The sequence below is a fragment of the Moschus berezovskii genome, chromosome 20, assembly GCF_049115385.1.
Source record: "Moschus berezovskii isolate FMDL1 chromosome 20, NW_MosBer_1.0, whole genome shotgun sequence".
Lineage (NCBI taxonomy): Eukaryota > Metazoa > Chordata > Mammalia > Artiodactyla > Moschidae > Moschus > Moschus berezovskii.
The window spans coordinates 40,102,608-40,115,490 of NC_142479.1; the positions used below are offsets into that span (position 1 = coordinate 40,102,608).

Here is a 12,883-nt window from a genome sequence, read left to right on the forward strand (position 1 = left end):
TGGCAGGAACGAGAATGGCCTTGGTCACTGGCCCCCATCCATCTAGGACCCGGCTGATCCCTGCCATCACATTGGGCAAACTGGCCAAGGAGAGGGAGGGTCTGAGCGCCCCCAGGAGGGTGCTTGGCACCTGGAAGACAGGGTGGGTTCTGACTCACGGGAACTGTCAACACTGTCATCTGGTCCAACCATCACATTTTACAGATGAAGAAACTGAGGCTCAGAGAAGGGAAGCAGAGTCACCTGTGATGGGGCTGATTTGGCAGAGAAGAACAAACACTTGAATTCCTGAGGTGTGGGGAGGGAGGAGTCGCAGTTGGGGCGGGGCTGGCTTCTCACACCAGGGTGGGGAGCCTGAGAAGGGTTGGGGCCTGCACCTTTGGCTGGGGGTGGAGGGTGGATCTTGCCACCCTTTGATCACCTCCTCTGTGTATCTGGGGCCTCTTTCACACTGCTTTCTCTAGTATCTTTTTATCAGGGTTTTAATAGCCATCTGTCAACATAAGACTTTGGAAAGTTGTTGAAACAGCAAGATGCTTGAAGAAAGGGTTTCCTTGCTCCCTGCTTATCCTGCCCCCAGCACTTTAATTAACGTCTCCTCTTCTGCCTGGCCTGCACCCCTCCAAAGGGATGCTCATTTGCTTTTCATAGAAGAGACACTTCTACTGTGATTAACAGCAAACCTGGGATGTTTTTTTTTCTGCATTTAAGCATTTATGGATCAAAACTGGCCTCTGTGGTCAAGACTCTCCTGAGTAAAGCCTTTTCTTCTAATTTTGAGGGGAAAATATTTTTTCATGTAAAGGTCCCCAAGGCCCCTTGTTGTAATTTTCAGAGGAAGGATTTCCCTGGAGGTCCAGTGGTTAAGCCTGCCCCTTCCAATGCAGGGCATGCAGGTTTGATCCCTGGCTGGGGAGTGAAGATCCCACATGCCTTGAGGCCTTAGGCCAAACAAAAAAAAGTAAAACAGAAGCAATATTGTAACACATTCAACAAAGACTTTAAAGACGGTCCATATAAAAAAAAAAGATCTTTAAAAAAAACAAGACAAACCCCCAAAGTGGACATCAAGGCTTGTGTCGTTATTATACAGAAATAGATGAAACTAATGTGAAATTTCCTCTGAGATCCCATGGGCTGTCATTTTACCATAATAGGTTGTAATGATAAATGGTCAAGGTATCATTCCCCTATCATTAGACAATGGTCACCAGGCAAGTGATCCCTGGAGAAGCAATCCTTACATTCCAGATTAGTTATGGTTGACATCCCAGGTGGTTCTACCAAAGCCCCAGATATCATTATGCTGTCATTTAAAGGATATGCAGAAGATACGACATCGAAAAGATTGTAGGGTGGTTCCCTGGTGGCACAGTGGGTAAGAATCTACCTGTCAATGCAGGGGACACAGGTTCGATCCCTAATCCAGGAAGATTCCACATGCTGGGGAGCAACTAGGCCCGTGTGCCACAACTACTGAGCCTGTGCTTTAGAGCCTGTGAGCCGCAACTACTGAGCCCTTGAGCTCTAGCGCCTGTGCTCTGCAATAAGAGAAGCCACAGCAATGAGAAGCCCGCGCACCACAATGAAGAGCAGCCCCTGCTCACTGCAGCTAGAGAAAAGCCCACGTGCAGCAATGAAGACCCAGCGCAGGCAAAAAGAAAAAAAAAGTTTCCTTAAAAGAAAAAATTGTAGGGTGAAAGCTTTACACCTGTGGAATCAACACATACATGTTTACAGGAGAGAATAACATCAGATTGGGCTAACTAGGGAGTCAGAGTGGAAGGACTTTTTTTTTTTTTTTTGGCTGCACCACATGGCTTGTGGGATCTCAGTTCTCCAACCAGGGATCAAACTTGTGCCCACGGCAGAGGAAGAGTGGAATCTTAACCACTGGACCACTAGGGAATTCCTAATTGCTCATTTTTTATTAGAGGAGTTTTTAAAATTGAGAGTTCTAAATGATAAAAGTGCTCTGATGAAATAAAAAAAAACGGGGAAAGCAGAAGAGAGCAATGAAAATTACTTACTCACTGCAAGTTTTTTATTCTTCAACAAATGCTAAGAGCCTACCACATACCAGGTGCTGTCTTAAATGCCATCCTAAATATAAAATATTGAAAAGCTCTGACTCCTTTTTTCTTTCTCAGTACTTATCACTGCCTGACATGCTAATGTTTTTTAATTTTTGGTTTCCATTCTTTCTCTTCCCTAAGCTTGTTTTGTTGCCTGCTGTATCTCTGGGGTCTAGAACAGTGCCAGGCACTCAATTATATTCATTTAATGGTTGAATTAATGATTTTTTATTCCTGGTAACTTTGACTCATTGGTTTACTGGTCATGGGAATTTGGCTGAATTGCCTGATGACAATCAGCTTAGGTTGCTGTAAGAAACACTCCATTTTTCCTCCTTGCCCTGTCATTCCATTAGAATGGTTTGGGAGTAGGCAAAACTGGTGCCACCTTGTCTGTGCAAAGGTGTATGAGCAGATACTGCTTTTGTCTGGGGACAGTCACACTGTTTATGTAGGTGTGATGTTAACAGCCCTTGGCGTTGCCAGGTGTTAACCCAATTAGCAATTAACAGTGTTGTGCCAAGCTGTTCCATGGAGGCGGCTGTCACTCTGGGGTGTGGGTAGGGACCATGAAGGGGCTGGAGTTGGGGACGGGGCTGACAGTGAAGACCGGAGCTCAGGGGAGTGTAGGCTCTGAAGCCAGGAAGCCCAGGAGGCTACAGACAGTTCTGGAACGGGAGGAGTCTGCTATTCAGGTAGGCTTCTGGGGAAGAAATGGGGCAGCCCCAAGAAATTCACGGGGCACAGCAGGATCTCAGGTTCCACCATCAGGGGAAAGAGACTCTGGCAACATCAGTTCGTCCCCCTGGATGAGGACAAGGGTAGCTTTCCTTCCAGCTACCAGTAATGCGGGCAGCACCCTGGCAGGAAGGCCTTTTGCAGCCTCAACCTAAATTTGTCCTCATTTTTCACACCTGCAAGAGCCCTTTTCAAGGCCCTCAGAGGGGGGACTCTACCTCCCCCCACCCCACCCCGGCTAGGGCAGAAGCAGTCTGCCTTTTCAGACACACCACGCAAGGGAAGGAACGGCAAGGAGGTTTGGAACCTAAACTCCTCATAGCAAATTCTCAGCATACCCATGTCCTGCCTGTTGACTTAACAGCCAAATTCTGATGGAAGCACTGATTAGGAGTCTGAGTTGCTTTGGATAATTGGTGAGCTCTGTTTGCTCAAGATGTTACTGAAGATGCAATAAAAGCAACAAATGGAATTTTCTTTTCCCTTTGGCACAGGGATACCCTAGGCTGAGCTGTTGTTGGCTGGCTGGGTCAAGGGTTAGGGACCCACCAGAAGCGGGAATTTAAAAGTTATTAAAAAATATTTATTTATTTGGCTGCATCAGGTCTTTTGCGGCATTCTAACTCAACTGTGACATGTGGGATCTAGTTCTCTGACCAGGGATCAAACCCAGGTCCCCTGCATTGGGAACAGAGAGTCTTATCCATTGGACAACCAGGGAGGTCCCTAAAAAAATAGTTTATTTCAGTTCAGTTCAGTCGCTCAGTCGTGTCCGACTCTGCGACCCCATGAATCACACAGCACGCCAAGCCTCCCTGTCCATCACCAACTCCCGGAGTTCACTCAAACTCATGTCCATCGAGTCGGTGATGCCATCCAGCCATCTCATTCTCTGTCGTCCCCTTCTCCTTCAGTTATTTATATATATATATATATTCTGTTTTATAGTCTTTATGAAACCATTATGGCTTATCACAGGATATTGGGTATAGTTTATGCAGTTTGCATCTGCTAATCCCAAACTCCTGCCTCCACCTTTCCTCCCCCTTGACAACCACAAGTCTATTCTGTACATCTCTGAGTTTGTTTCTGTTTTGCAGATAAATTCATTTGTCATATTTCAGATTCCAAATATAAATGATATGATATGTCTCTTTCTTACTTCGTTTAGTATGATAATCTCTAGGTCCATCCATGTTGCTGCAAATGGCATTATTTCATTCTTTGTTATGGCTGAGTAATATTCCATTGTATGTGTGCCTGCATAGATCTATAGCTAGATCTCTCTATATATCTAGATCTCTCTCCGTATCTAGATATCTATCTCTACATATCTAGATATATATATACCACACCTCCTTTATCCATTCATCTATTGATAGACATTTAGGTTGTTTCCGTGTCTTGACTATTGTGAACAGTGCTGTTAAGAACATAGGGGTGCATAGAAGTAGGCATTAAAAAAAAAATATTTTTTGGCTGTGCTGGGTTTTTATTGCTACACATGGGCTTTCTCTAGCTGAAGCTAGCAGGGGCTACTCTCTAGTTGCAGTGCATGGTCTTCTTATTGCCTTGGCTTCTCTTGTGGGGCACGGCCTCTAAGGCAAGAGGGCTTCAGAAGCTGCCCTGCAGCATGCAGTGCAGGGATCAGACCTGTGCCTTCTGCATTGGCAGGTGGATTCTTAACCACTGGATCACCAGGGAAGCCCTGAAGTTGGCATTTTTGAATCAAACATGGACTGGTTATTATTCTTTATCTTGGAAGGGGAAATTTACCATCTGGGTCCAGGCTGGGTGGGAGGGGCAGTGGCCTTGGAAGATGATGCCAACACTTTCTGCAGGGCCTGGCCTGCCATTAGGTGACTCAGTGTGTTTCCCAGGACTTCAGCCAGGGACCAGAGTTTCAGCCTTTATTTTTTCCTCTTGGGGTGGGACTGGTCTGTCTTGGCACCAGATCTGCAGGAAGGCCTCCCTGCTTACTCACCTCTGGGGCTCTGCTTTCCTGGCGGGGGCTGTGCCTTGGAGGATGAGATCATAGGCTTCTATGATGTCCCAGGTCATTGGGCGTGGACTGAGACCTGTTTGGGTTTAAACCTCAGCTCCCCTCGGCCTCAGTTTTCCAACATATAAAATGGATGTAATAATTTCAGTCTCACAAGCTGCTTGTGAGGAGATGTATGTAAAGCTTCCAGCACAGTTCTCTAGCCCAATAAATGGTAGTTATTAATAGCCCTCTTTTTTTTGGCTGTGCCACATGGCATGTGGGATCTTAGTTCTCCAAGCAGGGACTAAACCCATGCCCCTCCAGTGGAAGAGCAGGGTCTTACCCACTGAACAGCCAAGAAGTCCCAATAACCCTCCTTCTTTAGTAGCAGTACAGTAGTGGTTAACAGTCTAGTTTCTAGAGTTAGATAATCCAGACTAGGTGGGTTTGAACCTTGAGTCCTCTTTTTATCTAGCTGAGTGACCTTGGGCAATTTCATCTTGCTGAGTCTCGATTTCCTCTTGGTAAACTGGGAATAATAACGGTACCTATATCATGGGGTCATTGTTAAGAATTAATTATGCAAGCCAAGCATTTAGCACAACTGCCAGTACATACAAATGGTAGAACAAAAGCAAACTAGTCTTATTATCATGAGCTTTTCAGAATCTAGTTCAAGGTGTCAGCTTCCCCACAACCCCATTAATTATTTCTTTGATTTTCACTGACTTGGATACCTCTTAGCATCTCTCTGGCACTGTTCCTGTTTATGTCCATGCCCTCAAAAATATAACTGAACCTCTCAGGCTCACCTTGTTCTCACCTTGAAATCTGTCTTACACATCACTGTGTCCAAAAACCTCATATACCCAATCCCCAGAGCGCTGACATCATGGAGAATTATGTTGTACATTACACAGCAAAAAGCTCCAAAAATTGTCTTTAAAAACAGCTCTATTCAAGTTTCCCCTCCCTAAGCAGATACCCATCATTCTCATTCTGAGCTGGTTCCTTTCCCCTCTCTTCCTTCTTCAAGTCTCCTGGGGGGAATATGTATAAATGAAATGGACTCCATTAGTTGGAGGTCCTAAGGGAATGAACACACACACACACTTACATAAATATACGCTTATATAAGTGGAAATATGTGTATTTCCTTGGTGCCCTCAACGAGTCCAATCAACAAATATTTGAACGCCCACTTTGTGCCTGGCACCAAGATATCTTCTGGGAGACGAAAGGAATGAGGTTCCGATTCTCATGGAACTTACGTTTTACTGGAGGAAGACAAGTAGTATAAAATTTCAGCTAGCGGGTTTGCTGTAAAAACAACACAGGTCTTTGTCAGAGTGATGGGGCCTAGGATACGCCTGGAATTCTACTGGGTGGTGGAGGTGACTCGGAGGTGAAATCCTATTATATATGGGAACAGTGAAACAGTCACTTGCAGGACTCGGTTGGTGGCTGAAGACGGGGAGGCAGGTTGTCACCCACGGTGATGCCACTTTCCCGAACTCAGAGCCTTTCCGGGATACCGCGAAGGTCGCAAACTCACCTGCGCAGACGGCCACCGCCTGCTTGACGTCAGCGCGTCAGGCCTGGCCGGGCCCCCTGTGACGCCATTCTCCCGACAGCCCCGCCCAGGCCGCCCTCACGCTCGCGCGCATGCTCAGAACCCCGCCCCCGTGCGTCACAGAATGGCCTCGGACACTCTGGCAGTCCCTGACGTGTCGGGGAGGAGCCGGGCGGGGAGGTACGCGGAGTGGAGCTCAGGGCTGCGGAGGGGAGCGGAGCCGAACGGCTGGGCGGGCCTGGCTTGGCCAGCAGAGCGGAGACGTCGGTCAAGCGGCGGCGAACATGCGCTTTTGACACATTGGAGGTGAGTCTGCGACGCGGGGCCGCTCCGGAGAGCGGCGGATCGAGCCGGCGACGCCTTAGGCCTGTCCCCGGGGGGCCTACCAGCCCGCAGGCTGTGTCCGAGGCCGGGCCGGGCCTGGGTTCCGGGGCGGCCAGCCCAGGGGTAACTGTTCCAACCGCTGTAACTGCCCCTTCCACGCCCTGGTCCGAGGTGTGGCCCACCGGGGGCGCCTGGAAGGAAGCGAGCCGGGCGGTCTCGGGAGGATGTGCCCGCGTCCGGGGGAGGGGTGAGGGGTGGCGGGGACGGAGGCCGGGACGTGGCACCGTGGGCCCGGGCGCTGGTGGCGCAAGGAGCGGCTCCGTTGAAGGTGGCAGCGGCGAGCCCGGCCCGCCCCCCTCCCCCATCCCTTCAGCTGGGAAGGTGGTTCGGAGCCGGGTTGGATTTTGAACTCTCCTCGCCTCTCTCCCGCTGGGGGCGAGGGCGGAAGCTGCCCACCTTGGGCTCCGGTGGCATTCCCGTGACTGTCCGCCTTTAACTGCGGACACTTCTCTGGAGTTCAGAAAAGTGTCACCAAACGGGTTCGGACTGCTTGTGCTCGCCTCTTTTTTTTTTTTTTTTCTTTTCCTCCCGCGTTGGTAAGCAACAAAGTAATCTTAAGTTTTGCTGAGGAATTGAGGATTCTTTCAGTGCTGATAATTTCATTATGTTTCTGAAGCGCCTTCACAGAACACTTGCTTTTTCCTTTTTTAACCTCGTCACCTAATTAGTGGTTGTGCCTGGTTCTCATATCGCCATTTGACGGATGGGGGAATTGAGAACGGTGGAGTAGGGACTTAAGTGATTTCTACTGTGAACTCTTCCAACCCGTGAGGGGCTTCACGTGGTTCAGGATTTGCGATTCCTGGCTTGGAGTTCTGGTTTCTTTTAGTGGGATTTTTCTACCTTTCTCAGGTAGAAAGCAAAGTAGAAAATCTGGCTTCCTAAAAATATATCAGAAGCTGGTAGATTTATTCAAATATTTTTGAGCAGACCCACCTAGGATAAGAACTGCTACTCAAGTTACGAGGGAAGTTCTACACTGGAACTTATTCATGGTTGCTGGCTAATTATTTTGTCGGATAAGTTGTGTTGCCTTTAATCGGTTTATGAAATAGGGCACTGGCTTTGCTAAATCATGAAGTTGGTGAAGTAAAATGCAGCATTAGGTCATGTGTTGAAGAGAATCAAGGGGAGCTAATATACCTCTTCTGAATCTTTGTTAAAGTTTAAAAGATCAGAAAGAAAGCAACAACAACAAAAACCTTTGGCTAGTCCTAGTTGCAAGTTGACCTGGCCCAGATAGAAATCTTAGGAAGCATTTGTTTTTTAGTTTTGTTTTGGCTTTTTAAATTGAGATTGGATGAGAAACACTTAAAATAAGTAGAAACCTCAGTAAAATCTTAAGAGCTTGCTTTCATGACATCTTCAAAGCTTATTTTTATTTGCATCTTAAGTCATACTGGGATAAATTTGGTCACTGAAGCTTAAAATTACTTCTGACATAAGTTTCTGAGCACTTCATGAGGTAGAAAAAGAAGTTTGATAGTCAGGACCAAAAGGAGGACTCTATTTATGTTTGACTTTAGAGTTTAAAATTCTGTAATTGTCACATTTGGGAGTAGAAGAATTTTGGTTAAAAAGTATTGATTATCTCCGGTAAGTTCCAGAATAACTCTTCCAGTCTCACTAGTTGATTCTATAACTATTAACAAGGAGGCAATATCATATAAAATGGATTTTCTTAGCATTGTGCAAAGAACAGTTTCTTTGTAAATATAACATTTAAGACAGGCAGTTTTATGCACAGTTGCTAGGTATCTGAAGGTCACACACAGTGTCTTAATGCCCTATGTAAAAGTTGTCATCATTTTGGGATTCACACTCCATCCCTGTGAGACAGGATATTGAGGGAAGATTTGGGTAGTGGGGAAAGAGTATGTAGTTATCTACCTTCATTTCAGCTTCAGGAGATTACAGATGTGTCATTAAAGCATTTTTTTTTATATCAGTGTAGTTTTCTGTATTGGCTAATTTTCTGTGGCCTAATATCTCCAGTTACATAGTTTTAAATAACACAGTGAACACATCTCCTGCTCTAACTTGAAGCAAAATGAACAGATTGTCTTTATACCCCCCGAGAAGGTCTTTTGAATGTCTGCTGCTGCTGCTAAGTCACTTCAGTCGTGTCCGACTCTGTGTGACCCCATAGACGGCAGCCCTCCAGGCTCCCCCGTCCCTGGGATTCTCCAGGCAAGAACACTGGAGTGGGTTGCCATTTCCTTCTCCATTGAATGTCTGCAGTGGTGGCAAATTTTTATTTGTGAAAAACCCAATTTTTGGAAAGGATAAGTCTGATGAATAAAATTAGAGTGATGAAGCTGGATAATACCAATTAGGAAGCAGCAGAAATGAGAAAGGTTTTTCTCAGAGAAAACAGAGAAAGGGTTTTCTGTTTATTTTTTAATCTGGCTCTTCATGGCTGTTCCAAAAGAGATTTTAGAGATGTTTTCAGTAATGGTGGTATAACTGAAATATGCACAGAACTTCTGGAGGTGATTAATTTTAAGGAATCATTTCTTTTAAATTCTGAAGGATTGTGGTTATACTTCACAGGCCTGCAATTGAATGACCAGTTTTTAAGAATAATGAAATTTATGCTGTGTTTACTGTGTACCAGACTCTGTATTGAGTACTTGCAAATATTAACTCTCTTAATCTTCTTTACAACCCTATTTTAATTATTATCCCCATTTTACAGGTAAGGGAATGGGTCACTGAGTGGTTAAGTAACTTGTTCAAGATCGTGAGTAGAGGACTGTGATTGAAATCCGGGCAGTTTGGCTCCAGAGTCTGGTCTCCTAACTGCAAGTCCAGTTAAGAACCCAGACTGAACTGCTCCTACCGCCTGTTACCCTTTTAAGTGTTTTTAATTGGCTTGTTCTAGAAAAGCTTGTCCTTTAGTAAAAGGCTTCTGGCATAGATTGAGGGACCAATAAGCAAGTTCTAAAAGTAGCCTGTTAATTAGAAAAAATATAGTCAACATTCAGTTCACATAAGATTCAGCAAAAAAAAAAAAAAAAACACCAGAAGCCTGTGTGAAATAAAAACACATTAAAATAATTTTGCTAGAATCATTTGACTTTGAACTAAGTAGTTAGACAAGGAGGACATGAGAAATAGAACCAGATGCTCAAGCAATTTTACAGGAAGGGCTATTTAAAACCTGAGTTGCCAGGGGACACTGATAGAAAAATTGGTAGTTGTATTAATATGGCCCTATTTGTGAACCAGAAAACCAGGGACAAATGGATACCTTATAGTATACCCACAGGTGTAAACAGTGAGATTGCTCAGGGAAACTTTACCTGTGAATAAAATATTGATGGGCTTCCCTGGTGGCTCAGAGGTTAAAGCGTCTGCCTCCAATGCGGGAGACCCGGGTTCAGTCCCTGGGTCGGGAAGATCCCCTGGAGAAGGAAATGGTAACCCACTCCAGTATTCTTGCCTGGAGAATCGCATGGACGGAGAAGCCTGGTAGGCTACAGTCCACGGGGTCGCAAAGAGTCGGACACGACTGAGCGACGGAACGGAAAATGTTGATATGCCGAAGTAGCAGCAGTTCCTCACCTTCAGAAAGACATATATGTAACCCAGAGAAAGTCCAAAGCATGACAGCAAAAATATTTAAGGGACTGAGATGGCTATCAAGTGAACATAAAGCTAAGGAGACATCTGGGCTGAGTGACTCTGGGCGCAATGGACTAGGCTTCATCTTGGGTGGTTTCTTCTTTGCAGTCCTGGGTTGGAGCCACCCTTTCTTGCACCCTGTGCCGTCCAGTTCTTGGTTTTCTCTCTTTTGTAGCTATCTAAACACTTGTGGCTCAGACGGTAAAGCGTCTGCCTACAATGCAGGAGACCCGGGATTGATCCCTGGGTCGGGAAGTTCCCCTGGAGAAGGATATGGCAACCCACTCCAGTATTCTTGCCTGGGAAATCCCATGGACGGAGGAGCCCGTTAGGCTATAGTCCATGGGGTCGCAAAGAGTCGGACACGACTGGCGACTTCACAAACACTCCTCTAACCCTCCTGAGGTGTTTTATGAGAAAAAAGTAGTTCTCTCCTTTCCTGAATTATTTGTTTCCTCTAGGTTCTGTAGGTCCTTGGATTTTCTTACTTATGCTACTGGCTTTTCTTATTTGTTTGGTGGTACTTGGTTGTCCATATATATTTAAGAATTTAGGGCTGGGGGACTTCCCTGTTGGTCCAGTGGCTAATACTCTGCATTCCCAATGTAGGGGGCCCAGAAATTTCAATCCCTGCGTTGGGAACCGGATCTCACATGCTGCAACTAAAATTGAAGATCCTGCAGGCTGCAATTTAGACCCAAACGAAGATTTAAAAAAAAAGAAGGGCTAGACAATGATTATTTTAGGTAGCTAGTATGCAGGGTATCTCTAAGGCTCTCCCCAGTAAGTTCCATCAGCTCCCTATTCTGTGATGTGGAGCTTATATTGAGCTTTATAAGTGGCTGTGAATGTGGCTTGGCATGCCTCAGACTGATAATTTTGTCTAGCTGAGGATTGTAATCCTGGTAATACATGGTAGTGTGTTGTGAGGTAGAAATAAACTACCCTCACATTTCTGAAATAGAAATTTCAATATTAATAAAGGAAAGCAGTACTTTGGGAGCAAAGATGGAATAATTAAAAAAGATTGTAAGTCAGATTCAGATATCTAATTTCTGCTGTGTTTCATGTTTCTGGTGATGCAGAAGGGATTTATAAGTAAAACACAGGTCCTGCCTTCTCAGAATCACTTTGCGACCCCATGGACTGCAGCACATCAGGATTCCCTGTCCTTCACCGTCTCCCAGAGTTTGCTCGAACTCCTGTCCATTGAATTGGTGATGCCGTCCAACCATCTCATTGTCTGTTGCCCCTTTCTCCTGCCCTCAATGTTTCCCAGCATTAGGGTCTTTTATTTAAGTTAATTGGAAGATTGACCAACATGCCAAAAGTAGTAATGGACAATGTGGTCAGGAAAGACTTAACTAAAACCAGTTTAAAAAAATTGCAGTAGGCTTCAGAGGCATTACACTGAATGTATATAGTTAACATTTTAATTTTATTCAACTAAAAGCCATTCTTCTCTTTTGTATACCTCCTCAAGTTGAAGTTGTATATGTGCTCTTGTCTGTGTCTTTTCTAAACATTCATGAGTAGTGGGTTGTGCTGGATGAATTCTACATTCTCTACAACTCCCAAGTTGTGTTAATTTACTTTTAAAGCTGGCCTTGAATTCTCACTACCCAGTTTGGATTAGGTTGAATCAGTTTTGGTTTAATTTAATAAATATTATTGAGTATCAGCTATAGTACAGGCAGTGTGCTGGGGTTGAAATCAGTAAGAATAATACATAGCCTAACAGGGGACACAAAGATGTAAGCAAATGTATTACTACGTGTTAAGTGTATTCATGCAATCTTATGCATAGAGGTAGCCAAGATGGTGGGAGATTTTGGTGCTGTATTGGTGAGGACAGGAAATGCTTTCTGGAAAAGATGACAGCTGGGTTTTAAAGGATAAATAGGAGCTTTCCAAATGCACAAGGAAGGAGAGCCATTCCAGGTAGGGAAAATAACCAGACTGAAGCAGAATGGTGCATTAGGACAGTTTTGAACAGTATTGCTGGAATATAAAGTAGAGGAAGTAAGACTGAATCACTTCGGCGTGAATTTTGGACAAGCCCAGCGTCTTTGGTATTCTATTGGGCCTGACAATCAGGAATTTTATTTTAGGTAATCAGTCCAAATGCAAGGTTAATAACTAAACAGATACTTTTTCACCCACTCTGAATGCTTTGGAAGAAGAACCGAGATGAAACAACATTGAAATTCGAGGATTAGTGGACTTTAATGGAGGAAGCTTGGGACTTAACTTTTAGAAATGTAATGATTTAAATTATTGCGAGTGTGCTTGATCTCCTGGCACAGCCACCTGGCATAAAATGTTTCAAGCAGGTGTTTTGAAGCAGTTGTATCAATACAACAGAGGAAGGACATGCAGGTAATAGCAGCTCTGATAATAAACTTGTTTTCTGTCACCTGATTCCCAGAAGATCACTTAGCGGTAAACCAGCTGCAGGCGGATCTGTGGGACCAACCCCAAAACCTAGTGCTGTCACCAAAA

At 44.9% G+C, this 12,883-nt stretch overlaps 1 protein-coding gene across 5 annotated transcripts in view; it reads left to right on the forward strand.

Moving 5' to 3' along the window:
* The window catches only part of NDEL1 (nudE neurodevelopment protein 1 like 1), a 47,292-nt gene that overhangs the window by 9,142 nt on the left and 25,267 nt on the right, over nucleotides 1-12,883 (forward strand). Inside the window, exon 1 of one of the 5 annotated variants that reach the window (XM_088828888.1) lies at nucleotides 6,478-6,676. The exons of 1 other annotated variant lie outside the window; for it this stretch is intronic. The gene's annotated coding sequence lies outside the window, so the exon portion shown is untranslated. Of the gene's footprint in view, nucleotides 1-6,477; nucleotides 6,677-6,793; nucleotides 6,818-12,883 lie in introns of those variants that run through there. 3 more of the 5 variants (XM_055406809.2, XM_055406802.2, XM_055406796.2) reach the window with 3 other exon arrangements.